This window comes from Gigantopelta aegis, unplaced genomic scaffold (genome assembly GCF_016097555.1).
Source record: "Gigantopelta aegis isolate Gae_Host unplaced genomic scaffold, Gae_host_genome ctg2120_pilon_pilon:::debris, whole genome shotgun sequence".
NCBI classification, from domain to species: domain Eukaryota; kingdom Metazoa; phylum Mollusca; class Gastropoda; order Neomphalida; family Peltospiridae; genus Gigantopelta; species Gigantopelta aegis.
Window position 1 is genome coordinate 8,520 of NW_024532851.1, and position 26,602 is coordinate 35,121.

Here is a 26,602-nt window from a genome sequence, read left to right on the forward strand (position 1 = left end):
ACATTATATTACATAATAAAACGAACGATAAAGAATCATAATTGAGTCCCAGGCTATTGGGTATTAACTATTGAATTACCTACATGTGAATAATTAAGTTCAAAGTTGTAAGCAAAATTTAATAAACAGAAATTTTTAATAATAACTAAATGAATTTTCATATCCTTAAGAGCAAAGTAATGTGTATTACAGAGTATGATGGTTTAACACTTTGTTTACCAACGAACTGTTAAATAAAAGGTCTAGTTTTATTTTTATGCACAAATTTGAGGTTGGTATAATGAAGTTAAATTGCTTCATTACAAACAAACTAAGAAACTTTTACTTTATCAAATGTGAACTTAATTTTTAAAATTTAATTACAAATCAATGTAATTTTTAATTACTATTACTGTGTAATACACCAAAATGACTTCTAAAAAGTAAAAGCAATGGAAAATATATGATTGCAAGTCTGTACAGTCTTCAATCTACAAATATAGCAACACCTATATATTGAGCAATAACACCTTAACAAATCAAACAAACCACTATTAGCTATAAGTAAATGATAAAAAGTTCAAAATTGCTAAAGAAAAACTAAATAGTTAGTTAAATATTAACTTCTAATCAAATTCGTAACATACCATATAAGTGGTATATTTTGCGGGGATTTAATTTTGCAATTTCGTGATTTGAGCACATTCTCACGAAATTAAAAATCCGCAAAAAAGTTATCTTCCTTAGAAAAATGGGCTTGTCACTTATAGGGCGTGTCATGTAAAAGGCAAACTGCAGAGATATTTATGAGAACATGTCCAACTGTAATGTCGTCACAAGATCGCTTGACAGCAGTAGCCTACAGATCATGTATATTAATTACCTGGTTCTTTTTTGCACGAAAGGATTTCTCCTAGGCACAGCATCCAAATTTCTTTATAATTTATTTTTTTTGGCCACATATTGCAGAGTCCACATAGATTTATCTAAATGTGTTTTTTTCGCGAATATGAATTTTGGGTAAAATCGTGAAAATTTATACGCGAGAGAAATATACCTATATGTTACACTTACCAGATCTGGTGGTGTAAGTTATGTGTTACACTTACCAGCATCTGGTGGTTGTAAGTTTAGGTTCTTCTCTTGTAAATTCAGGAGCAAAATACTTAGTATCAGTTTTATCTGTAATGTCTGGGTTGAATGGAGGAGTGATCTAAAGATACAGAAAAGGACAAAATATTAATTTACACTATGAATATAATAGATTATTAATATGTATGTGAAATAATAATCTTGTACAGCCAGAGATGTATGAGGAAAAAGAACTCTCTGTAGAAAATATTTAGCAAGACATGCTATAACCTGGATGGAGCTGGACTTTGCACATTAACTGTTCCTTGGACCTTTAAAGGCTCATAGCTAATATATTATAAATTCATCTAGTTAGGTAGCTTTCAATAGTCTACTGGTATATGAAATTATAGCTGTTAGTATGTCTTTTTATTAACAACCTTCTCTTCTTGTGAAGTTGTTGTTATATCACATACACTCCCTCAGTGAGGAATGCAATTAATTTTTATGGTGTAGGTAATTTGATTTGAACAGATGCTTGTCCCTATCCTTAAGCATGTTTCATACAAGACTAATACTCAAACTTTATTTAGTTTTAATGTTTATCCATATCTAATAAAGTATTTTTATAATATAAATAGTACTATATCATGTTATAATGATAGAGGGACATCACTTCTTTCATAGAGGTCATCCCAATTTATGGTAGCAAAGAAAGGATGTGATTTGACTTAGCTGCATTCTTCAGCTCCAGCCTCCCAATCTGTGGAATGACAATATGATATAAGAATAAATCTTGTGATAGCTGTATTAAATAAAATAAATAAAAAAATGGAAAATTTTAAAATGTCCAGTTTTAAAAAAATTGTATCTGAAAACATACAAAAATTATTTGGAAATTAAACTAATTCAAATTTAATAATACTGAATTATTGATGCAATAAACTTGAATAAAGGAAAAAAAAAAAGCAGATATATTTAAAACAATTAAAAGATGGGTTAAATCGTCTACTATATCGTGAAGGTGAATAAGATTAGAGACTAAGTTAGAAGCTAGGTGGTATAAAATTATGTTATAAATGCTAAAGTTTATTATATCCTGGAAAGACTTAAGGAAGATATCAAAGTCACATTTGACATTACTATCACTGTGCCAGGCCAAACCTGCATATCTGTGTATTCCTAGTTTATAACATTTACCTCTTCTCTGGATTTTTAGTAAGGAGTCCTCCAAGTAAACCTTTAGCTAGAGCTGAAATTCGAGCTGGAAACTTAACCTATTCCTATACATACAACAAAATCAACATTATAGAATTGAATACATTACAAGTATGATTAGATAAAGGCTACAGAGGGAAATTAATTATCTTTTATGAAGTGACTAAATCTCATGCACAATGTACAAATGTGTCAGACCAAGTTCCTCTTATATGAATTAATATGACTTACCATATATCACTAATACACTAAATATGTACATGTACATGTACATATTAGTGGTATTAGTGATATATTAGTGACTTACCACTAATATCACTAATACCACTAATATGTACAATGTACATGTCTATTCAGAATAAACATACATGTACTATATTAGTAAAGTGTAAATATGTTACTTACCACTAATATCACTAATACCACTAATATGTACATGTACATGTCTATTCAGAAAATACACAGACATGTACTATATTAGTTAAAGTGTACATATTTACTTACCACTAATATCAACTCAAACAAAACCTCATGATCTCGAGAATAGAAAGGTAAACGCCCACACATCATTTCATACATAACCCACACCCCACACCCACCAATCTATGCTCGACCATAATCACATCTTCTAGTACCTAAAGTGACAGAGGGAGGAGGATTAGATAAAAAATCATATGATAATATTTACCTCAGGGTTCTAAATATCAGGTTGTACCACAAAAAATGTTCGTGTAGTTGCTCCAAAAGTGATATCTTCTTTACAGAGACCAAAGTCAGTTAATTTGATATGTCCATCACTATCCAAGAGAAAGTTCTCCAACTATCAATAATAATAATAATAATAATAATAATCACCCCATAATTAATTATTAATAAGCTCCTTAATAATACTTAATAATTAATTATTTCTATAATAAGTGAATAATAATAAATTAAACTAATAATTACATACAAATAAATGTTTTTATTTTTGTATTGTAAAAATAACAAGGCAATGAGAGATCCAATATCTCTTATTGTATGTTAATGATTTTAAATGTACTAGCTATACATACACCTAATAGTCACTATAAACAAAAGTTACAATAATAATGTAATAATATTATGTGCATAATGTGTATTCACAATATATATATATATATATATATATATTGCATTACCTTTTAACTAGCTTAATATTATTAGTAGGTTGTTACATCAAAAAGTTATAAATACGATTAAGTTTGTCTCAGTTTTTAAATATAAATCCCTGTACTCTGCCCAACACAAAAAATAAGTTCACAAGATCTACCACTTTTGCTTATATTTTGATACTAAATGTATAGTTTGTCAACATCTAGGAACTCAGACAAATGACTTCTATAGTATCAGTACTTAATGGTAAAATCCTCTTCTATGATCTGAGACAAATCAATTATAGTTATGATAACAAAGTCTTTATATAGAGACATGTAGGTACTGTATGTGATATTAAAATACCTTTCTCACTATTATTGTATGTGGTGTGTACATGACATTACATGTTGATAATTTATTACTGACTTTTAAATCACGATAAACAACACCTAATTCATGTAGGTACTGGATTGCTAGTATGATTCCCCCTCCATAGAATCTTGTTCTGTCTTCAGTAAAGACTCTATCTTGTGATAAGTGAAAGAAGAGTTCCCACCATTGACATAATTCCTTACAAAAACATAATCTATATGATGTTTGAAATGAGTACTTGAGTTTGCTGGAGAGGGAGAGAGAGAGAGAGAGGAAAGAGAGAGAAGGGGGGGAAGAGGGAGGGAGGGAAGAGGGAGAGAGAGGAGGGAGAGGGGGAGAGAGGGGGAGAGAGAGGAGAGAGAGGGGGGAGAGAAGGGGGGAGGAGGGAAGGGGAGGGAGAGAGAGGGGAGAGAGGGGGGAGAGGGGGGAGAGAGAGGGGAGATAGGGGGGGGGGGGGAGAGAAGGGGGGAAGGAGGGAGGAGAGAGAGGGAGAGAGAGGGGGAAGAGGGAGAGAGAGAGAGAGAGGGATAGATAGATAGAGATAGAGAGAGGTTATTGCTATACAAATTTCCTACTGATAGTTTAGTGTTGACACTATAAAGTGACCCAATATGATAATCATTAGACATACCTAAGTTGATTAGTAAAATAACAACCAACACAGGAGCATGTATAGTCCATATCCAAACAAGCATTGGCAACATTGATTATTATGATACATACCTTACAGGAAGGAAGGAACCTTACATGTATACATGTATAATACAATTATAACATGTTTATGGAATTTATTTAATATAGTAATTTGAAATCATTATTCTTCTTCACAATCTTGTAATTTAGTGTGTAAACAAGTCTATCACAGACCTTACAGCACACACACAAAGACTGAGTGTTTTACTAGACACTATATCACTTCCGTTCGTTTTTTTGTACAAGTAAAAACATTACATTATCTGATTTAATGTTTGATGTTTACAATACTATTTATTAGAGATCTGTTTTTCAGTACCAAGCTATAAGTAACAAATTATTAAAAACAATAGAAATAATGACAACATTGTTTCAAGACCACACTCATCGTTTTCAAAAATAACTCATACAATAAGGTATGAAAGCTACCTATTCTCAGCCATAATACTCCCCCAACCCATTAAAACAACAATGTACTAATGATGATGGTAGTAATATTATGAGTCAGTACTTACTGTTAGGAAGGATGCTTTGTAGGACTGTTAAACTTTGTTTTCTGTAAGAGTATGAGCAATTTCATCTTTAGCTACAATCACATCTTTCTTGAGAATTTTCATAGCAAAATATTTCACTATAAGTTTCTCGACAGAGAACCACTTTTTCCAAATGTACCTTTACCCAAGTACTTTGAGCATTTCAAAATCATCCATAGTCTAATGGAGAGAACAAAAGGTACTGAGATTATAGATTGCAAAAACTAGAAATGTAATACAATGGGTTTGAGTAAAATTTTGATTTAATAGTTGTTCCTTAAAGTGGTTAACATTGACAAAGTGAAACAGTATGATATTATCACTTTAATGAAAAATACAATCATTAATTAATGTTAATTTAGCTCAATCCATTGTATTATGAATTAAACATGTCATTTAAAATTATTGCTTTGAGAGAAAAAACGTTTGACCAAATCAGAGGCCATAGTTGCTACACACACACATATTAATCTCACAACATTGTTTTTGTTAGGACAAAAGAGCTAGTCCTGTCAGTTTAGAACTTATTTGTAAGCTGACACTGTTAGACACTTACTAAATTATAATATTAGAAAGTACAGAACACCTCATGGTTTTCCTAATTAGCAAAACCATCAGTGGCATCGAGGAATGCTGCTCTATAAAACCACACCTTTATGGGACACTAGAATTGTACAAAATAGCGAGTGCATTAACTAAATTTATCTGGTGGCTGACAAATTGAATTCAATAAACTACAAACATTTGATATAAATGTAACATGTGTGTACACGTACATAACCAGAAAACTAATAGTGTACATGTACAATACAAATCATTATACAATGACAAGAACATTATCTTAGTGCTATCCATATTTCTGTCATGTGACTGTCCCACATACACAATACAAGGACATTAACTACTGAATGCAAGTACAACTCTAATACATACACAGGACCTATTTCGTAATGAGGACATCCTCTATATTTTTACTATTCTTCAGGTCCACTGCTTACTACATTACTACGGAGTACGGACACATCATACTGACTAGTTACAATGTCCAATACAGAGTGTTAAGGTGTGTAGTACGGTAATCCTTCAAATTGTCATGATCATACTTTTAAAAACTGGTTTTTGTCTTGGTATCAGCTGTGTTTTGTTAGGAATCACTCCTAAAGCTGCTCTATCTTCTTCTCTTCTCTGTTTTTGTTAATCGCTCAATAACACCATCAATGGCCGCCATCCACTCATTTCTAATAAAATATATGAAGACAGTCACAAAAATTAATAAATATTTAATAGTAAATATCCTTTGAAGTAAATAATTTCAAAATTACTACCATATAACATTATACTACTACTAACATTATAAACATGACAATGTTTATAATTTCAGTTTTATAATATTTGTTCAGTCTTATTTACCTTTCAGATTCATTTTCAGTACAGAGGTTTCTCTCAACAAATGTAGTTAATTTAAGACATCTAATATAATTGAACCATATATACAACACGTACTGATTAGTTAAATGTAAACATGACCATATGAAGTAGATGAGTAATGTTACTAATATCAAACCCCAATAACAATTAAAATACCACTCCAACATTTGGCATGGCTATTCCAGAAAGTGCTGATCACTTGTTTTGACAGAGAGCTCATGTACAGCACTTTTAGAAGTGCTAGATTTAAGGGGACTTCTTTACGGATGTAATCACTACAAACACTTGGTTATGTATTATAATGTCATCATAACGTACTACTCTGTGATTTTAAATCATATTAACAGCTGTACCATATTTAGACAAGATGATATAAACAAACTAGTCTACACAAAAACACCAATACATATACACATATATCAGCATATGTACAAGTATTTGTCTCTTCCATGTATCATAGATGTTATATGTTTTTATAATATCAATTATTGAGATGTATATTAACTTAAGGATAACGTAATTATATTATAAAGAAGATTCATATAAATAATAAAATTGACATAATTATGACATCAATCTTATCTTAAAGAGAGCAACCTGTTTCTTAGTTTTAAAATGGTGTTTATCATGAAGTGTATTATATTATTGTGTAGATGTTACTTTAAAACAAGTCTATTATGAAAGTGAAAATTGCACTGTTTGATGACACTCAATGTAGTGTTGACATTGAAGATTGGACTAAACATATCTATATAACCTTAAGGCCTTCATTATAACATGTTCTATCAGAACTATTCATGCACAATTCAATTACCTTACAACAAACGCATTCTTCTTGATTTTATCATTAGCAAGATATGAGCACTTGCTGTAGAGAGAGAGAGAGAGAGAGAGAGAGTTGGAAGTGTAGCTAAACTGTGACATACCATCAATTTTGAAGTTATTCAAAGCATCTTGTTGTTCTCCAGTTCCTCCAGGAGTCATTGCTTTAAAACCTCTAAAAGTACCATCAGAATACAATACAAACCATCGAGATCGCCAGTTCTTAATATACTCTCCTGATAAGTAGTAGCAAATTGGACAGTAAAGAATTATTCGCCTGTATAAAAATCTCACCTCGTTTTTGTAACCAGCCTTCTTTCACAATTTGAGGGCCTTTACCAGACTCAGCCATAGCTGATGAGCTAGAACCCCAAAACAGGACGAGATAGTCTAACCAAACCACACATAAACAACCACGCCCTTTAGAGCGGCAAACACGTTGTAAGCATCACTTTCGCATATAAACTTGATTAATTAACAAACATCAAGTTAAGAGTCGAAATAATACAAGTTGAATTTAAAAATTACAAAAGAGGAACAATAAATGAGTAAATTTGTAACATAAAAATTCACACACCGCTAACAAATACATCTAATAGTCCTATAATAAATGTATTCCAGGATAATAAGTAGCTCCACCCACCTAACAACAGATTAACTGAAGTCTGTCCAGCATCTGGAGCAAAAGTGAAGTCCTGAAAATGTACATTTTCACCCACTCCAGCTTGTGGATCATCTATTATAGAAAAAAATACGATCATGTCACCGCAAAATATAGTCCAACAGTAATGCCAGACTGATAATAATGTACATGTACTGTGTAATAACTTATTATTAATACATTATTTACTGTCTCTAGTTTGTATGATAAATAAAATATATCTTAATAAACTAATATCAGTTACAATACATTATACAGCTGATAAGAAAAGCAATTTGAGAACCACATCAAATGACATATCTCAAAAGACACAGGATATACTATAGTATATTACATTGAAATCATATCAATTTCAATGTAAATAGATCTATTAAGGGTTAAATTTAGAGTATGCATACTACATAATGTACACATATTATATAATTATGATAATAATGCCAGTTTTTTTACATTGTATAACAGAACATACTTCTACAATAAGAGGTTAGTTTTCTAGGTAAATTAATATGATATTTAAAACAACTTACCAGCATCTGGTGGTGTCAATTTAGGTTCTTCACTTGTAAAGTCCTCATCAAAATAGTTAGTATCAGTTTCATCTTTAATTGTAGGTTTGAAAGGAGCCTCAATCTACACAAATAAAAATTGATTTTAAAAGTCTCATAATTTGAATGTTTTGAGGTCATAGTAAATGTGGAAGGTCAACCAAGCCAATATTTACAACATCACAGTGCTGTATCAGTGCTTTGTCAGCACTATGATATCACTAGGTATGATTACAATAACATACCATATGTGTACATGTACAGTACATGTAAGGAATAATAGTTCATTGAACTATAATATCTAAACAATTTGTTACATAAACTATAGTAATAACCCAATCCATATGTGGTAAACAAACTAAGACGTGTTCAATATAAGTACATATGTCCAGCTGTTGACAGCTCTAACAGCATATGGACATCTTGTTTCTGGATAAAGATCACATGATCAGTTATTAACAGACAAAGGACAGATAGAGACAGCCACAATGTTGATAAAAAACATTTGATCTACATATAACAAACCTTTCTTTTATTAAAACTACATTTGTCATACTGTATCATGTTATAATAATAGAGGGTCATCACCTTTCTTTCATAGAGGTCATCCCAATTTATGGTAGCAAAGAAAGGATGCGCTTTGACCTCAGCTGCATCTTGAGATCCACCTCCCAATCTTTGGAATAACAATATGATATACTCATACATACTAACTATTATTAATATATATTATTGTAACATGTACCTTTTATCCGGATCTTTTGTAAGTAGTCCTCCAGTAAACCTTTAGCTAGTGCTGAAATTCTAGCTGGAAATTTGACTTCTTCCTACCATAATATAGATGTAGTAATACACTGTTATAATGTAGATGTAGTAATACACTGTTATATAGTATTCACTTTGGTACAAGACAACAAACTTAATTTTAATAAGGTAATAATATTCATTGGTTTCTGTGTGTCAGCTGTTACCTTGTATGAGTTAATTTCATTCATTGTTCTCAGAAAGTCATACACAACAACAGATTAAAATAGTGAAATAGAATTACTCACATGGTTCTAAACAATCTTAGGACCATCTGGCATGTGTAGTGTACTAGGTAGAATAACTTTAACAATACCATCAAGATACATAAAATTTCCATCATATGTATATTGTATATGCAGAAGTTTCATCCCAACCAATGGTAGTCTAAAACTCATGTACAAACCAAGGTCTCCTTCCAAGCACGATAGTCTCAAACCCATGTACAATCAATTGAGCATAAAAAATGTACTTAGTCTCAAACCCAAGTTAAATGAAATGCACTAAAGTGCTTAACCTTGCTGCAGTCTTATCCAGAGACTTTCTTTATTCTTTTTAGCCTTCTCAAATGATGTAATCCACGTGATGTGCAAGATGATTATTGATAACTCAGCATTTCTCTTCAATCAAAGGGAAAAAAGCTTTGCCTTTTAGTGCATCTACTGGGTACTTTGCACTCTAATTGACAAAAGGTCCAATACTTTTCCAATTCTTAGTAAAAGTTAGTGATTCTCCCAATGACAGCTATGGTGCTAGTATTTTTAGTTCGTGCTCAATGTACAGACAAAGATAACTGCCAGAAGTTAGTAAAAACTGTCATAACTTTCCAAAGAAGTATTTTTTTGCAAAAATTCTAACTTTAAAAAAGTTAGAAAATGTCATAAGCTGTATGCAGGAGGTTTTATTGAATTCTTGAGTCTTCACTGAAAGCTGTGCTTTTTTTCAAAGGTTTTTCAGACTTTTAAAAGCTTTTTGTTTGTTTCATGCTCCTTTTGGCAGTATTCTTAAGAAGTACAGATGCTTTGCTACCGTCCTACCATCCACTATAGTTTGGTGGCTACCAGTGCCTTGTTTGCTGAGTTAAAGCAGTTCAAAGCCATTTGCCTGGGTAACAGACACACGCACAGACACAGACACACACACACTGACAGACTACAGTAACCCTCACTATGCACCCACGCACAGCGAGGTTAATGAAAAGAAAAACTCCACTCACTAAACTATGCATATGTCTCAAGTAGAGGTATATGTCACTATAGTAATATATATATACCGTAAACATCAAAATTTTTCAAGTAGTTATATTTTCGTGGTTTACACAAAACGCGAAAATTAGACTCACGAATAATTAATAGTTAATAATCAAATTTTCGCAGTTGACACAAAACGCGAAATTATGAGTTCGGGAGCTGGCGAAAAATTTTACACGCGAAAGTTTGAGCGGCGAAAATTTTGACATTTATGGTACATGTACATGTCTATTTCAGAAATACACAGTACATGTACTATATTAGTAAAGTGTACATATGTTACACTACTTACCACTAATATCAATTCAAAAAACCTCATGATCTCGAGAATAGAAAGGTAAACGCCCACAAATAATATTTCATACATGACCCACCCACACCCCACCAATCTACTGCTCGACCATAATCACTATCTTCTAGTACCTAAAGAGACAAAGGAAGGGAGAAAAGTGGAATGAGGAGAGGGGGAGAACAATTACATATACATCAGAAATAACTACAGTATAACTGATCTTCAGGTATAAGGAAAATCTTTGATTTGTACAAAGAATTTGATTCTGTAGATAATATTTCTTCCATAATGACAACTAAAGGTTGTCTAACTTTGCATGGCATGGAATGTTTCAATGAAATTTGTATGGACATGACTCATAACTTTTATTATTACATTACATTCATTACTTATGAAATAGAACTTATAGTTACAATAACTAATAAGACTCATAAGTTTTATTATGTTTTCATTCTTTGTACACAGGAAAACTAGCAACATAAATATTAGCATTAGGGTTTCATTTAGGGGGGGGGGGGGGGGGGGGGGGAGGGGGCATTGCCCCCTCTTGCCAGAGTATCACCCACCCTTGGAAATTAGGTTAGCCAATTTTTTTCAAGGGGTAATTGGATGTAATGAATACAGAACTGAAACTTACCACAAGGAATATACAGCATAAGATAACCTAGAGGATGTGCTGTCGCACACAGTCCCTTCGCCCCCCTAAATTTTCTCAAAGTATTATTTTGCCCCCCCCCCTTGTCCTTTTTTCTAATGATGAACCCTAATTAGCCTCATACCCAGGCTTTCGCAAAAGAAAAGAAAGCCTGGTAACTACTTAGAGTGGCTTACCAAAAATTATTACTAATTATTATTATTATTATTATTATTGTTATTATTATACAAATCATTGACTATTTGATATTTAAGAAAACATAAAACGTTACAGCTGGAAATAATGGGTGTGGTCACCATTGATACATATATATGTCATCAGCATGCAAAGGGTTAAGTTAATCATACATAGGTCCACACATATTCTGACACTGTCACTCCTTCACTTAGAGAGAAACGGTCTGGGAACAAGTGCATATAGAACTTGTATAGCCTAAAAAATTTTTCAGGCCACATTGTGCACTTATGAGTTCCTCTTTTTCACTTAACACCTATTCCATGTTGATAATGGCTAATAAAGTCCTTGAAGCTGTTTGAAACTCTGATCTAAATCCTTGAAGCTGTTTGAAACTCTGATCTAAAGCAGACACAACACAAGGCAACACTAGTTAGTAAAAGATGGTTTGTTCTTCTATTTTAAAGATCGTCAAAATGGCTGTTTTGCATTTTCACTTTCAGGTCTAAGAATGCTCTACCCACATCTGCATCCTGCTATATAAGTCCTATATTTACTTGTCCCCAGACCCTTCCTCTGCAAGTGAAGGGGTGGGCAATGCCAGACTAGTCCACAATATTCATGTACAAGTATCTCTAACTAACATATACACTCAGTATTACTGAAAATTTAGATATGACAATAGAAGATATGTATCATGTGAGGCACATTGATACAAAATCAGTTTAAATGTATACACAATGTTCAGTAATAATATTAACTTTATATTCAAGTTAGGAGCTACAGACTACATTGTATGATAATATCTTACCTCGGGTGCTAAATATTCAGGTGTACCACAAAATGTTCGCGTAGTTGCCCCAAAAGTGATTTCTTCCTTACAGAGACCAAAGTCAGTTAATTTGATGTGCCCATATTTGTCCAAGAGAAGGTTCTCCAACTATAATAACAATAGCAATATAATAATAATAATAATAATAATAATAATAATAATAATACTAATTATGTAAGGTTACTATCATCAGAAAATTACAATATTATTGACCTACTCACTACACATGACAAACAACAGCAGTGTGTGCGTGTGTGTGTGTGTGTGTGTGTGTGTGTGTGTGTGTGCACGTATGCACGTCATATTACATAGTGTGATATATATTATCCTATGTAGTCTAGAGAAGTACACTCGAATGCTTCAATATAGGAGTGTTTATCTAGGCACTTACTACAGTTATTGTGACAATTGTCTAAAGTGTGTATATGTACATAAAAATGTATGTGGTATGCAATTTAAACCACATACATGTACACATGTATACATAGTGTGTAAATCATGTGATCAGAATACACATAGTATATATCACAGACATTGTCCTACATGTCATTACTGAACTTTAAATCACGATACACAACACCTAATTCATGTAGGTACTGGATTGCTAGTATGATTTCTGCTCCATAGAATCTTGTTCTGTCTTCAGTAAAGACCCTTTCTCTTGATAAGTGAAAGAAGAGTTCACCACCATTGACATATTCCATTACAAAACATAATCTATCTGGTGTTTGAAATGAGTACTTGAGTTGCTGGAGAGAGAGAGAGAGAGAGAGAGAGAGAGAGAGAGAGCATTCAATTCGATTACAACAATCACTATATTGTCAGTACTTACTGTTAAGAAAGGATGCTTTGTAGACTGTAAGACTCTGTTTTCTGTAAGAGTATGAGCAATTTCATCTTTAGCTACAATCACATCTTTCTTGAGAATTTTCATAGCAAATATTTCACTAGTGAGTTTCTCTCGACAGAGAATCACTTTTCCAAATGTACCTTTACCAAGTACTTTGAGCATTTCAAAATCATCCATAGTCTAATGGAGAGAACAACATCATGTCACATGACACAAGCTGTATAAACTAATTCATGGTATATATGAAGATATTAGACCATTCAAATTGTAGTCCTTACTTTTAAATCTTGTTTGGTGCCTTTACATCAGTTGGTATTTTACTAGATATTGCTCCCAAAGAAATGCTATCTTCTTCTTTTCTTAGTTGTTGAAGTCGGTCAATAACACTTTTAATGGCTGTCATCCACTCGGTTCTATAGTTTAAAACAAATTGTTTATAATAATATTTTGTACATGTGTTAACTCAATACATTATTACAATATATATATATATATATATATATATATATATATATATATATTTTACTATAAGTGAAATGAGATAGGTAAAATAACTGAAATTATGAAGACAAAGAGGTGTCATGCCATTTCATCTAATCCCATTTTATCTAACAAAGTGTATTAATGTTCCATTTCATTTAAAAGTGTAAAACATCTAACATAATTGTGTAATTAGCTCCAAGTTTTTGATCTTAACTTTTTAAAAGGTGTAGTACACTTAGGATAATGTCCTAACACTAATAACAATGCTGAAGGATGTCACAGCAAAATAAAGAAGCTTACTAGAAAAGCTCATCTTTAAAATAATATAAAGCAATCATCCTTTTCAAATCTGAACAAGCAGCAACAGAATAGTCAGTTAATGGAATTAGCTGTGGGGGTTTTTAAAAAGGAGATTGAAATCTTGAGAACAGACTTTCAAATATAAAAGATAAATATTAAGTATTGGATAATACATTACATGAACTTCTTAGAACATGTAGCTACTGGGTTTCATTGTAATTGGTATTAATTTAAAACTCCATTGAAATCTGGATCATTGCTATTTTAGACGAAATGGGACAATAATACATTTTGTTAGACAAAATGGGATTAGATGAAATGACTATAAACTGTCAAACAATATTTGTAAGTGTGAAATGTTTTGACTATAAACCATCAAACAATATTTGTAAGTGTGAAATGTTTTGTATCCTTCACAGTTTTAGTACTAACAGAAATCCATACATAGAAAACAATATAGTATCTAGTTTGTTATTTGTTTATTTGGTAAGACAAGTTAGACACCTTTTAAATATTACATAAATTAAGAGAAGAACAAAAATTAGAGTATGTGAAGATCTTTGTCTTCTTTTACTGCTTTGTGCTTCATTTTCATAGTTATTACAGGGTTATCCCCATCACAAGTTTATTTTGTATTAAGTACAACATTTTAACTGTCATAATATAAACATCACTACATGTAGTTGGTACTGATACAGCAGATCATCAGATCACACTATTTAATTCACATTGATACAGCAGATCATCAGATCACACTATTTATTCACATTGATACAGCAAATCATCAGATCACACTATTTAATTCACATTGATACAGCAGATCATCAGATCACACTATTTAATTCACATTGATACAGCAAATCATCAGATCACACTATTTAATTCACATTGATACAGCAATCATCATATCACACTATTTAATTCACATTGATACAGCAGATCATCAGATACACTATTTAATTCACACTGATACAGCAGATCATCAGATCACACTATTTAATTCACACTGATACAGCAGATTATCAGATCACACTATAAATTCACAATGATACAAATTACACCAGACAATGATACATCTCAGAAATTGCTATCAAAGACTAATTACTATCTAGGCATACTATACTACACACAAGTTAAGATATTTGGGTTAACTATTACCAACTACTTTTACTATTCTATTTTTTATGAAGTTACTTTTCTGATCAAAATACAAGTTCAACATTTTGAAACATTCAACTATCAAGTATTAAATCTATATTAAGAAGTGACTATATCTATTATGTTAAACGAACAGTTAAATTGAAAATGCAATTGTTGATATAACTAAAGACATCAACTTTATACAGTTAACATAGTAGATCATAGATGACATATTTAACATCAGTACTATCCCATAATGCTATTACAATGATCTGTATCATGCTCTTGTTTACATAAACATATCAGAACTAAGTAAACAAAAAAACAGACATGACAACATCAATACAAACATGATAGTTACTATAACAACAAGATAACGAAGCAATGCTATACAAAAAGAAACAATTCTTATAAAATAAAAACTTTGTAAGCGGTTCTCTTAAATTCGTTTTTCCTTCTTATAATGTGATACACTAAACTAGTTAGAACTTTTTCCAATGACTTCAGACACTAGACTTTTCTCTGTAAACATGATCTATACTTGTAACTAATATATCCTTTAATCACAATAGACAAACTACTATCTATCTTCCAATAACATTTCCTTTTTTCTGATTTGTTGTTAGGTGAGAGATACATAATTTGGAATTTTAAAGTTGCACGATTCAATATTTACAAATACACACATTGACATGCACAGATGTGTGTGTGTGTGTGTGTGTGTGTGTGTGTGTGTGTGCGTGCATGCAAAGAGTGCTTAATCTTACCTTTCAGCTTCAGTGTCAGTGCTAAGGTTTCTCTCAACAAATGTAGTCAATTGAAGACATCTAATATAAAAAAGATCATATTAAAATGTCTGCAAACATCACTTATATCATATACAAATATGACATGTTGGCTTTTTCATTCATGGGTAGATTTCTAAAATTTGCTAACTGAACCTAATAATAACAATAATAATAACAATATTCATTACTTTCAAAATCATTACAGTTTACAAATAGGAAAGCCTATTAAATAACATCTTTAAAGAGTAGGTACATATCACACCCAATTCAACTATTACTTTTAACTTTTACAGTTACCTTACAACAAACGCATTCTTCTTGATTTTATCATTAGCAAGAATATGAGCACTTGCTGTAGAGGAGAGAGAGAGAGAGAGAGAGACAGAGCTGGAGGAGTGGCTAAACTGTGACATACCATCAATTTTGAAGTTATTCAAAGCATCTTGTTGTGCTCCAGTTCCTCCAGGAGTCATTGCTTTAAAACCTCTAAAAGTACCATCAGAATACAAGACAAACCATCGAGATCGCCAGTTTTTAATATACTCTCCTAAAGTGAGAAAATTAAAGTTACTATCTTTATCGATAATCTCACCTCGTTTTTGCAGCCAGCCTTCTTTGACAATTTGAGGATCTTTGTTAGACTCGGCCATTAGTTGCGTGCCACTAGACGGTTTTAGTAATGCCTCTCTTGAAAGTTCTTGTCAGCACTCACTACAACTGAGCATGCGTATTGTAAGTAGGAGGTGTGGCTGACCGAAGCCAAGATTAGAACTATGTTAGAATTTACTTCTTGGTACGTTTGCTTTGAATTATACAATACCTATTCCTAGTCATTACTATAATATCTTATTATGTTTTAGAAGTGTCTTTACATGTATGTTAGCGTGTATGTCTTACGCATCCAGTTCTTAGTTGGGTTGGTGGGTGGAGTAGTGGGCGTGAACTAAAATGGCTGCCTTTACGCCGTTAAGAGGTTTATCAGCTTCTGATTGTCCCGTCTGTTTCGAAGAACTAGGAGATGAAAAAGTCCCGTATTCATTAACCTGTGGTCACACACTTTGCCTTATTTGCGTTAAAAGACTGAGTCGAGGAAAGCAATGCTTTCTCTGTCCATTATGTCGTGAAGAAATCCCTGTCTCTAGAGTAAAGGTACTGACATAATATATGTTGTGAGAATAATACAGATAAATGAATGTTGCCAATTACTTGTAGTTCTGGTAACTAGTGGGTGTGGTTTAACTCCCTCCCTCCTCCCTCTCTCCTCTCTCTCTCTCTCTCTCTCACTCTCTCTTCTCTCTCTCTCTCAGCGCAATGTAACTTTATTCCAACTTATCAGTCAGTTGCGTACTGGACTGACCAATTCTCTATCTCAGACATTGACTATACCATTTGAGTCAATATAAAGTTAGGTCCCCTATTAGACAGAGGAGCTAGTGGAGAGGTATATCGAGGTACATGGCAAGAAAATGATGTGGCTATTAAAGTAAGTATTTTAGATTAATTTATTTATTATAAATCTACTTATTTTAACAGTACTATTTTAATGTAGTATCAGTACATGTACAAGACTATATGTAATAACTCAACATATATAATATAATATGGTAACTATCACAAGACTATATGTAAATAACTCAACATAATATAATATGGTAACTATTATAGATTAAGAAACTTTTACACTACAAATGTTTCATGTAAAAAATTAATATGTTGAAAAAATTTCGAATATGCATTACATATTGTAATATTTCAATGTGTAATAAATAATCTTAGTTTGTTTATTTTTGTTCACCATCCACTGTTGAATTTTTTCTCAATGAAACTTTCCCATTCTAAGGTATTTGAACTATGGGATGCAAAATTTAATACATATTGTACATGTACATTGAACCAGTTCCTCATAATAAAATTTTTTATGGATCTATTACTATTACTGGTAATGATGTTTTGAAATGAAGTTAGTAAACAGTAAAAAATATGTATTATGCCAGTAATACTACATGTAAAGTTAATTTCTATGATGGTTTTGAAGTGTTAGTGGTAACATTAACTAGAGATCAATATGAATGCTTTTTATTTATTTCTTTATAGGTCTTTTCATCTGGTCAGTTGTCACAAGATGCTCATGTTTCTTTTCGACGTGAAGTATGTGTCATGAACACCTCAGACATCCCAATGTGGTCTCCTGTTGGCTGCTTCCCCATTCCCTCCTCGTTTAGCTATTGTAATGGAATATGTAGGGGGTGGATCCCTATATTCACATATATATATTGAAAAGACTGCACTATCTGTGGAATATTCTGCACAACTTATTGCTGACATATCTCGTGGTCTACAATATCTTCATTCTATTAATATACTCCATCGTGATCTTAAAAGTAAAAATGTCTTGTTAACTGGACCTCCTCCAGTAGGTCAGGCTAAATTATGCGACTTTGGACTAGCCAGAATGAGATTAGAAAGTGCCACAATGACAGGTAAAAGAAAAAACTTTTTTCTATGAGCTTCTATACTATATAGAGTATGTTTTAAACATGTACACTGTGTTATTAAACATTACTTTATCTATGTAAGTATCATTGAACTGTGAACTATTTCCTACATGTGTTTACTTTAAAAACTCAGTTTGCATATTTTTGTTGTGTGTTTATTAAAGACTCATTCCTCCATTTCATAACTGTTACAATAACTTCCTCGAGTTCTCCCTTCTTAGCATATGGTACATGATCATGTGCATTAATTAGCATTACCAATTTGGTGTTATTAGTGAACTATATAAACACTGTGGTTCATTGTACAGGTGTTCCTATAATGTCTGGTCTCACATTCAGACTTATAACAAAGCCCAGTTATTACCAAATTTATACATAATATTATTATATAATACCACTGACTGACTGTATTATTAATTTGTAGCAATTGTAGAATGTCACTTATTAAAGATATTTGTATGGATTTGTCCATTTATCCTCCTTAACTTGTCTCTTTCCTTGTTGTCATTACTTACATCCCCTTTCACTTTTAAATGACTTTATAACACTTGCTACATAATACACATTGATTAAATATAATATGGACTGCATCAATGTCTACTACAGTTGTATAGAACATCTGTTATCTCATAATTATATAACCTATATTTTTTAGTGTTATTTTAGATCAGCTCACATATTCATAAGAGTTCTCCTAGTAGGGTAGTCAATTAATATTATTATTGGATTAATAGACAACTCCTTGTTTATACATGTACATACTAGTGATTACCTTATCCAATCTATTGTCTCAGAGTGTTAACTCACAATTAAGCCTGCTCAACTCCATATAAACTCCTTGTAGTCTTATTTTCACATGGTAAACCAATCTAAGCTATAATGGTAATGCTGTATTATAATATCAACAGATGAGATATTCCCAGAATTTCAACTCCCAAAATGTCAACTCTTATGCCAGTCTGTTTAGAATTTAAGGCTTAGTGTCTAAGGTATAAGGCTTAGCAGGAAGACTCATTTGCAGGCTGACAAGTATATAATACATTGTAAACCTAACATTACTAGTCACATGGACAAATGTTTTTTAACCACTTACATCATTTACATGTTGTGTATATTTTACTTTAGGCAACATAGGAACAGTTCATTGGACTGCACCAGAAATACTGAACTGTGGTCATTATAATTTCTCAGCTGATGTCTACAGTTTAGGGATGGTTATTTATGAGATGATTAGTAGGAGCATCCCCTTCTCAAACTTGCCTCCACCAGCTGTTATTGTAGCAGTATTAATAAGGAGAGAAAAACCTAAACCTCCTTGTGATATAAACTATATCTTTGCCTCTCTCATAGACAAGTAATTGTATAGTACATAGTAAATTAAGAACCAGTTTTGTATGTACATGTACTATTGTCCTTTACTACCTGTCTTCTACAATCAACTTAGTAGTTGAATGTTTGTTATTAGTTGAGTGTTTTGTTAGGGTATGTTTTAAGGGTGTGGTTTAGTTATCTCAGTACTGTATGCAATTGTGTGTGTGGCATTACTGAGTGATGTAATGGTGGTTTACAATGTATGCATTTACTTGTGTTAAAAGATTTTCAAACCTTCATCTCAGTCATATTCTGATATTGAAATCTCTCCCTCCTCTTCTCTCTCTCTCTCTCTCTCTCTCTCTCTCTCTCTCTCTCTCTCTCTCTCTCTCTCTCTCTTTCTCTCTCAGATGTACATCCTGGGAACCTATAGATAGACCTTCAATATCTTCTATTCTTCGTGACTTGGGTCCATTGTATCATCTTCCTCATCACAGCAAAATATCATTGGTAGTGGATTTGATCATACTGATAGTCTGGGACATGTAATGATAGAGTTTGAACTAGATGATGATGAAGATATGAACTTATGAAATTTCTACAAGTAATACAATTTATTATCTATTGTTTACATCAATACCTCCTACCTTTCTATATCCTCTTTACAATATCATCTCTATACTATAGTCAGGTCTACATCAAGCCTTTATTTTTTCTATCTACTAAAATATATTGTAATATTTAGATTTTAGCATATTTTGAATTTTAGTTATTTTCCAAGCCTTGGCCAATTCAAATGCATAATTTCATCTTGAAATTTAAATTTAGCATGTGAAATTGTAGCCTTTATGACATATCTGCTAAAATCAAATAGACACATTTAAAAGTGAACTTAATGTGTGCTAATAATGATAAAGCTGTATTCAGAAAGATTCTGAACACTACATCTTAAAATTAACCCTTCCTCCAACAAGTTCATAATATGTGTTTATAATTATAGGAGCAACCTAATGATAATGAGGAGACCAAAGGAAGAGAGATATTTGAATTACAACAAGATAATATACTACCAGAGACAGCTCTCTATGAAGATGTTAGGTTTGTGATATCATCATATCCCATATTATTGTACATGATATATTTAGTCATCATAGTACATGTACATGGATTAACTATAAAAATTCTTATGTATATTGGTCATATACTTCTTTGTGACTTGCTTTCAATAATTATTTTAACTAATGTAGCTATTTTCTACTAAATTTACTACATATTAAAACATAAGCCAGTGTTCTCTATTCAAATAGTTACTACTACAATTACTATAATCTTGAGCATCAAATGTCCAATTACGTTAATATAATTATTCAACCAAAATAAAATAAAGGAGCTATATAGTATCCTATACATGTAGACTGTATACTACATGTTTTTCTGCCTTTCTAAACTGTGACAAATATAATTGTCTTATTTACTATGACATTTATTATAATATATTATGTTAATACATTCTTTTATTACTAATAAAGAGGTGTACTATCACAACAAGAGCTGGATCAATATCATAATATGACTGAGGAAATGATTTATTCTTCACAAGTTCGTTCCAGTTTGGGGAGGTCTTACCAAGTTCCTTCTCTACCCATTATAACCTGCTAACAGAATTTCACCAGGTCACATGGTCAGTTGCCATAGTTACATGTTTTACATGAACAACAAAGGAAAGTAGTATAATATAACAAAATATATTTTGTGTTCAATACTTGACTTTCCTCTTTACAAGTTTTGATTTTGAATGCTTAAGTATTTCTTTGACTAATGAAGCATCATCCTGGATATTTTTCATGCTATTAACATTATAACATGTGTATGTAAGGTGTGTCTCATCCTTGAAGCATTATTTATACTAAAACAGTTAATATATAGGATTGCTGGCAGTTTAGGGGGCATGGTTTAAGTGTAACAGTAACCATACATCTGGGATAAGTAATCCTGGACATAGCTGAGAATTAAGAGGCTATATTTACTTACCTTTTTTTTCTAGTATAACAACAGTCCTCCTGTTAAGACCACACCCAGTGGTCATTCAGACAGTCAAAATACTTTATATCTCAACATCTGGTACATTATCACTACATAACCTAGTACAATGTTAAAGAATTATTACCTTAAGCACAAATACATTTGGAAGTTACATATTTAGCAATCTTCATGAATTTCACTATTTCACAAAAAATATAACAATGACAATAATGTAGCATATGTAGGGGGAGGAGCAATGTCTCAAAATTTTTATTTTGATAGATTTCTTAAAATATTTTTTATCTCAAAAACAAATTTCTTATATCATACATTCCTGTAAATTAGGAGAGGAAAGGTTTTAATAAATTCATTTAACAGATTAACTAGGAATATACAGAATATGCTAGGTTTTTTTTTTACCTCACATAGTAAAATGCCATATTTATTGATAATTGTTGTTGTTTTGATATCTATCAGTTCAGAATAATAGTAACCTTTAGTATTTGTAGCATAACTCTATTGCTGGAATGTTCAGATTAGTTTGCCTTAAGCTAAAGTACTCAGCACTAAACACCATATTGACTTCATGTAGTTGTTAAAATAACCATATTTTTTGAACAATTAAAATATAATATACTAACTGACCCTACTTATTAATTCACTATTATTATGTTCTTATTATGATATTGTTTGTGATGAAATATTTTTATATCAACTTTTATTTGATTCTATAGCATCATAACAGTGCCCCAACTCTTCCTCCTGTTACTGAGGCCACACCTACTACACCTCCATCACGTCCAAATAGTCAAGCTATGTCATATGATGGATTCAAACTGATGAAGATATTCTATTGGGTCCCTATTATGATAGAGATAGAACTTGCTTTAAAACTTCACAAGACGACAAAAACAACAATTAGTGCATGATTATCGTTTGGCATCACAACTTCAAAGAAAAGAACACACTGCAGTCCTCCAACTTTCCACTCTACAGCTTACTCGAGCCACAGCAGCTCCACCCCCTCCACCTCCCCTTCCTCCACCCCTCCACCTAGTCATTCTATTCAAAAATACCAACTAAAGTGAATCATCTTCTTGTTATGAAACAAGTTAAGAGAACTGGTAAAGAAAGAAGCTCAAAACATGTAGAAACAGTAGAAAAAAAGGCTTTCAATGTTGGTTAGTAGTATCATGTACTCTTTTGCCCATTGCTTTTTTTTTATTTTCACATGATGATCACATGACAGTGAGTCACATGATGATTCTTTTATTTTTTCTCAGGTCGTGTTGTAGATGGTACGAATAGTGAACTAACCAACTTACTTTACAAAAAGAAATTGCAGCTTTTAATCATAGCTATTTATTCAAGTAGAACTTCGTGAGCCTCCTCCAGCTTTCCAGTAGGAAGTAAGTTTCCTGTCAATACACAATTTACTATCCTGTATTGTAGACATAAATACACTAGTAATATGTATATGCATGGTTTTGTCTTGGCAGTTATAAATAATTAATTATTGTAAGTGTGGTTTTTTGAGCACATGTCATAAAACAATCATCAATGTGTGACAGCATGATGAAATGACAACATGAATAATGATTGTTTTCTGATATTTTATTATCTTTATATTCCTTCATTTGCTTCTTCTTCATTTCAAGTCTATACTCATATTCAGTATCACTTTCTTTTAAATGTCTTTTCTTTTCTAAACAGTCTTCAGCTCTTCTCTTTAAATTTTATTATAGTTTTTGCTCTTTCCTACCTCATGTTCTACATGTTCACTAGCACAATCTTTCAACACTTCCATTTTAGCACCAAAATATTAATGTGTGGTTACAAGTTACAGTAAAGCAATTACTACATTCCTAAGTGTGACCAAACCACACACACACATATATATAGATATAGATATAGATAGATTTATATAATATATATTTATATAGGTAACATTTCAATTGAAGTAGTTATAATTTGAAACAACAGAAACTAGCCCTTCTTTAAATCTTAATTTTTAAAGGTCTGAGTATCATATGTACTCTATGTGACTTTTAACAAACTGCATGCTATTTGTCTGTCCATTATTATAATGGGAGTATATATAACATATAAAGATTATAATAACATCATATGACTATTTATTCCATGCAGGGTTGTTGAGAAGAGAGAAAGTCATCGTGTTAAACCTATAATGACATCGTCTGAATTCACTCACACAGTCTGAAATACAAACTTATAAGAAATTTAAAATGAACACGTACAAACTAAAGAAAAAACAACACTTCCAACACATCAAGGTAACCAATAATTTGATAAATAAACACTATGTCTGGATGTAACCATTTTTTTACAATTATAATTATGTCTGTTGTCATTGTTTGGATGGTTTTTTTTAAACATGCTATTATTATTATTATTATTTGTTATTATTATTAATGTAGTTATGATTTTGTACTTGCCAAGTAATACCAAAAATATGATTCTGTGTTACACAAAGCACCACAAAACAAAGTGCTATTGTGTGAACAATTATTGTATTGTATTATATAACTTACTATTGATATGATGATTGTTACATAATTTTAGATATAGAAGCTGAAAAGAATCCTCCTTATCACAGTCATCCTCACCTCCTCCTCCTCCTCCACCTCCTCCTCCTCCCCCCACCCTCCAAGGTCACCCCTCCCCCGACCATCTTCACGTCAAGATAAAAGTAAAGAGTCGTGTTTTATCTCCTTCTAGTAAGAAAGGTGTTCCCCTAAAAGAGTAAAAAAAAAAGTTAGCTCTCAATACGAACATCATTGTCACAAAAGAACAGACCTGGACGAAGATCGAAAACTAAAATCAGTTCTCTCAACTTTTCCTCAGCAAAAAAAGTCTCAAGGAATTAGTCCTAAATCTGATGTTAATAATAAGATTCCTTTAAAGAATGCAGTGGGCAGTACCAGTAAACAATCAGTCTTGCCATCTGTAAGGTCAGTGGTGAAAAGTCAGTTCCTCAACTTTCTTCACCAAAAAAGCCTAGAATATTAGTCTATCAGTAAGGAGAGACCTCCAAAGAATACAATAACAAGTAAGCAGTCAGTCAGTCTCACAGTCACATGTTAAGGTCAGCAGTGATGAAGAGTTTGTTGAACCTAAACCAAAGTCACCTGTTAAGAAATCAGAATATGTTTATGAAAAAAAAAGGCAAGAAATAGTAAACTTATTTAGTTCATGAGATGAATAATTATTATTGTAATTTACTCTTTTACTGTTTTCATGATCTTCTATTATCTTTTGTAATTTGATCCTTTGTTAATAAGTTTTGTCTATTATACTTTGTTTTTGTTTTTGAGACAGTTTAATCTATAAAATTTTTATGAAGAAAACTAATACTGTTAATTAGAGGATATTTTTCTATCTTGGCTTTCAAATTAAAGAAATTACCACAATTTGAAATATCAATTTTGTTGTGGTTATAATTCATCAATGACATCATGCCAAAATGGTAGAGATCTGAGAGACAGTTAAATACTGACTACTGAAATACTGTTGAAAATATTAATGCTCAAAACATGAGATAAGAAAATACATAGTTTCATCCATAGATATTAGAGTAGAATATCTATGGTTCATCTAAATTGTGTTACATCTCAGAAAATGGTGGCAAACATTTTTTTGCCTATGAAAATTACTGGTTATGAAAAAAAGAATAAAATTTAGCATTTGACACAATTAATATTGATAGTAATATAATAATAATAATATTATAGTAGTAGTAGTAGTAATAATGTTGTTATTATTTATTATATTAATTACAGTACTGTTTGTACTGGTGCTTATTAATATTGCTTTACTTTTAAATCAGTCATCACTTGTGCATTATTGTAAAAAGAAATCCTATCAAGATTGAGAGATTGTGATGTATCTTGGCTGAGATATTTAGTGTGTTTTTGCCAATACGTTTCAATACGGACATCCTTACATGCATGTAGGGTGATTGCTATACCACGTGCCTGGGACATTTCTGTTCCACCACACTATATACAATTATAAAAAACGCCCCTCCCGTAGCCCTTGTTTAACATGGTTGCTTCTCAAGTAAAGCATGCACCTACTCCACTGGAGTATATCCCGATAGTACGAGATATTCAAGCTAAATTTGACATAGAAAATGCCCAAAACTGGGCGATTGATTATTGGTCTCTTTCAATTCCGATATCCGTCGCGTACGTCTTGTTAGTGTATGCTGGACGTAAATGATGGAGTCAAGGCCTTCATATAATCTCCCTCGTGCTCTTTTCTTGTGGAACCTTAGCTTGGGCTCTATTTTCTATGTTTGTGCTATGCAATTTGTACCAAACTTAGTTCATTCTGTCTATGACGGAGGCTTCAAACAGCAGTTTTAAGACCAGATACAATAACCAATCCACATATCAGTCTTTGGGCTTCCTCTTTGTCCTCTCAAAATTCATTGAACTAGGTGATACAGTCCTTCATTGTTCTACGTAAAACTCCTCTTCAATTTCTTCACTGGTATCATCATATGACAGTGGTAATTTATTCATCCATGGATCAAGTTCACCAAAAACAATTGCCCTCGGTCATTGGTTTGGCAGTATGAACTTTAGTGTACATACTATTATGTACACTTATTATGCTCTAAGAGCTGCTGGATTTAAAGTTCCTTCCCAAATGGCAAAGATGGTAACTATCCTACAATTATCACAGATGATTGTGGGCGTGCTAGTGAATATAACTGTATATAGGAGCTACTTGAATAATGAAG

At 32.0% G+C, this 26,602-nt stretch overlaps 2 pseudogenes; both read right to left on the bottom strand.

The window, feature by feature from the left end:
• Positions 1-1,088: 1,088 nt before the first annotated feature.
• Positions 1,089-7,394, bottom strand: LOC121391334 (annotated as a pseudogene).
• Positions 7,395-8,406: 1,012 nt separating this feature from the next.
• LOC121391335 lies at positions 8,407-16,656 on the bottom strand (annotated as a pseudogene).
• Positions 16,657-26,602: the final 9,946 nt, after the last annotated feature.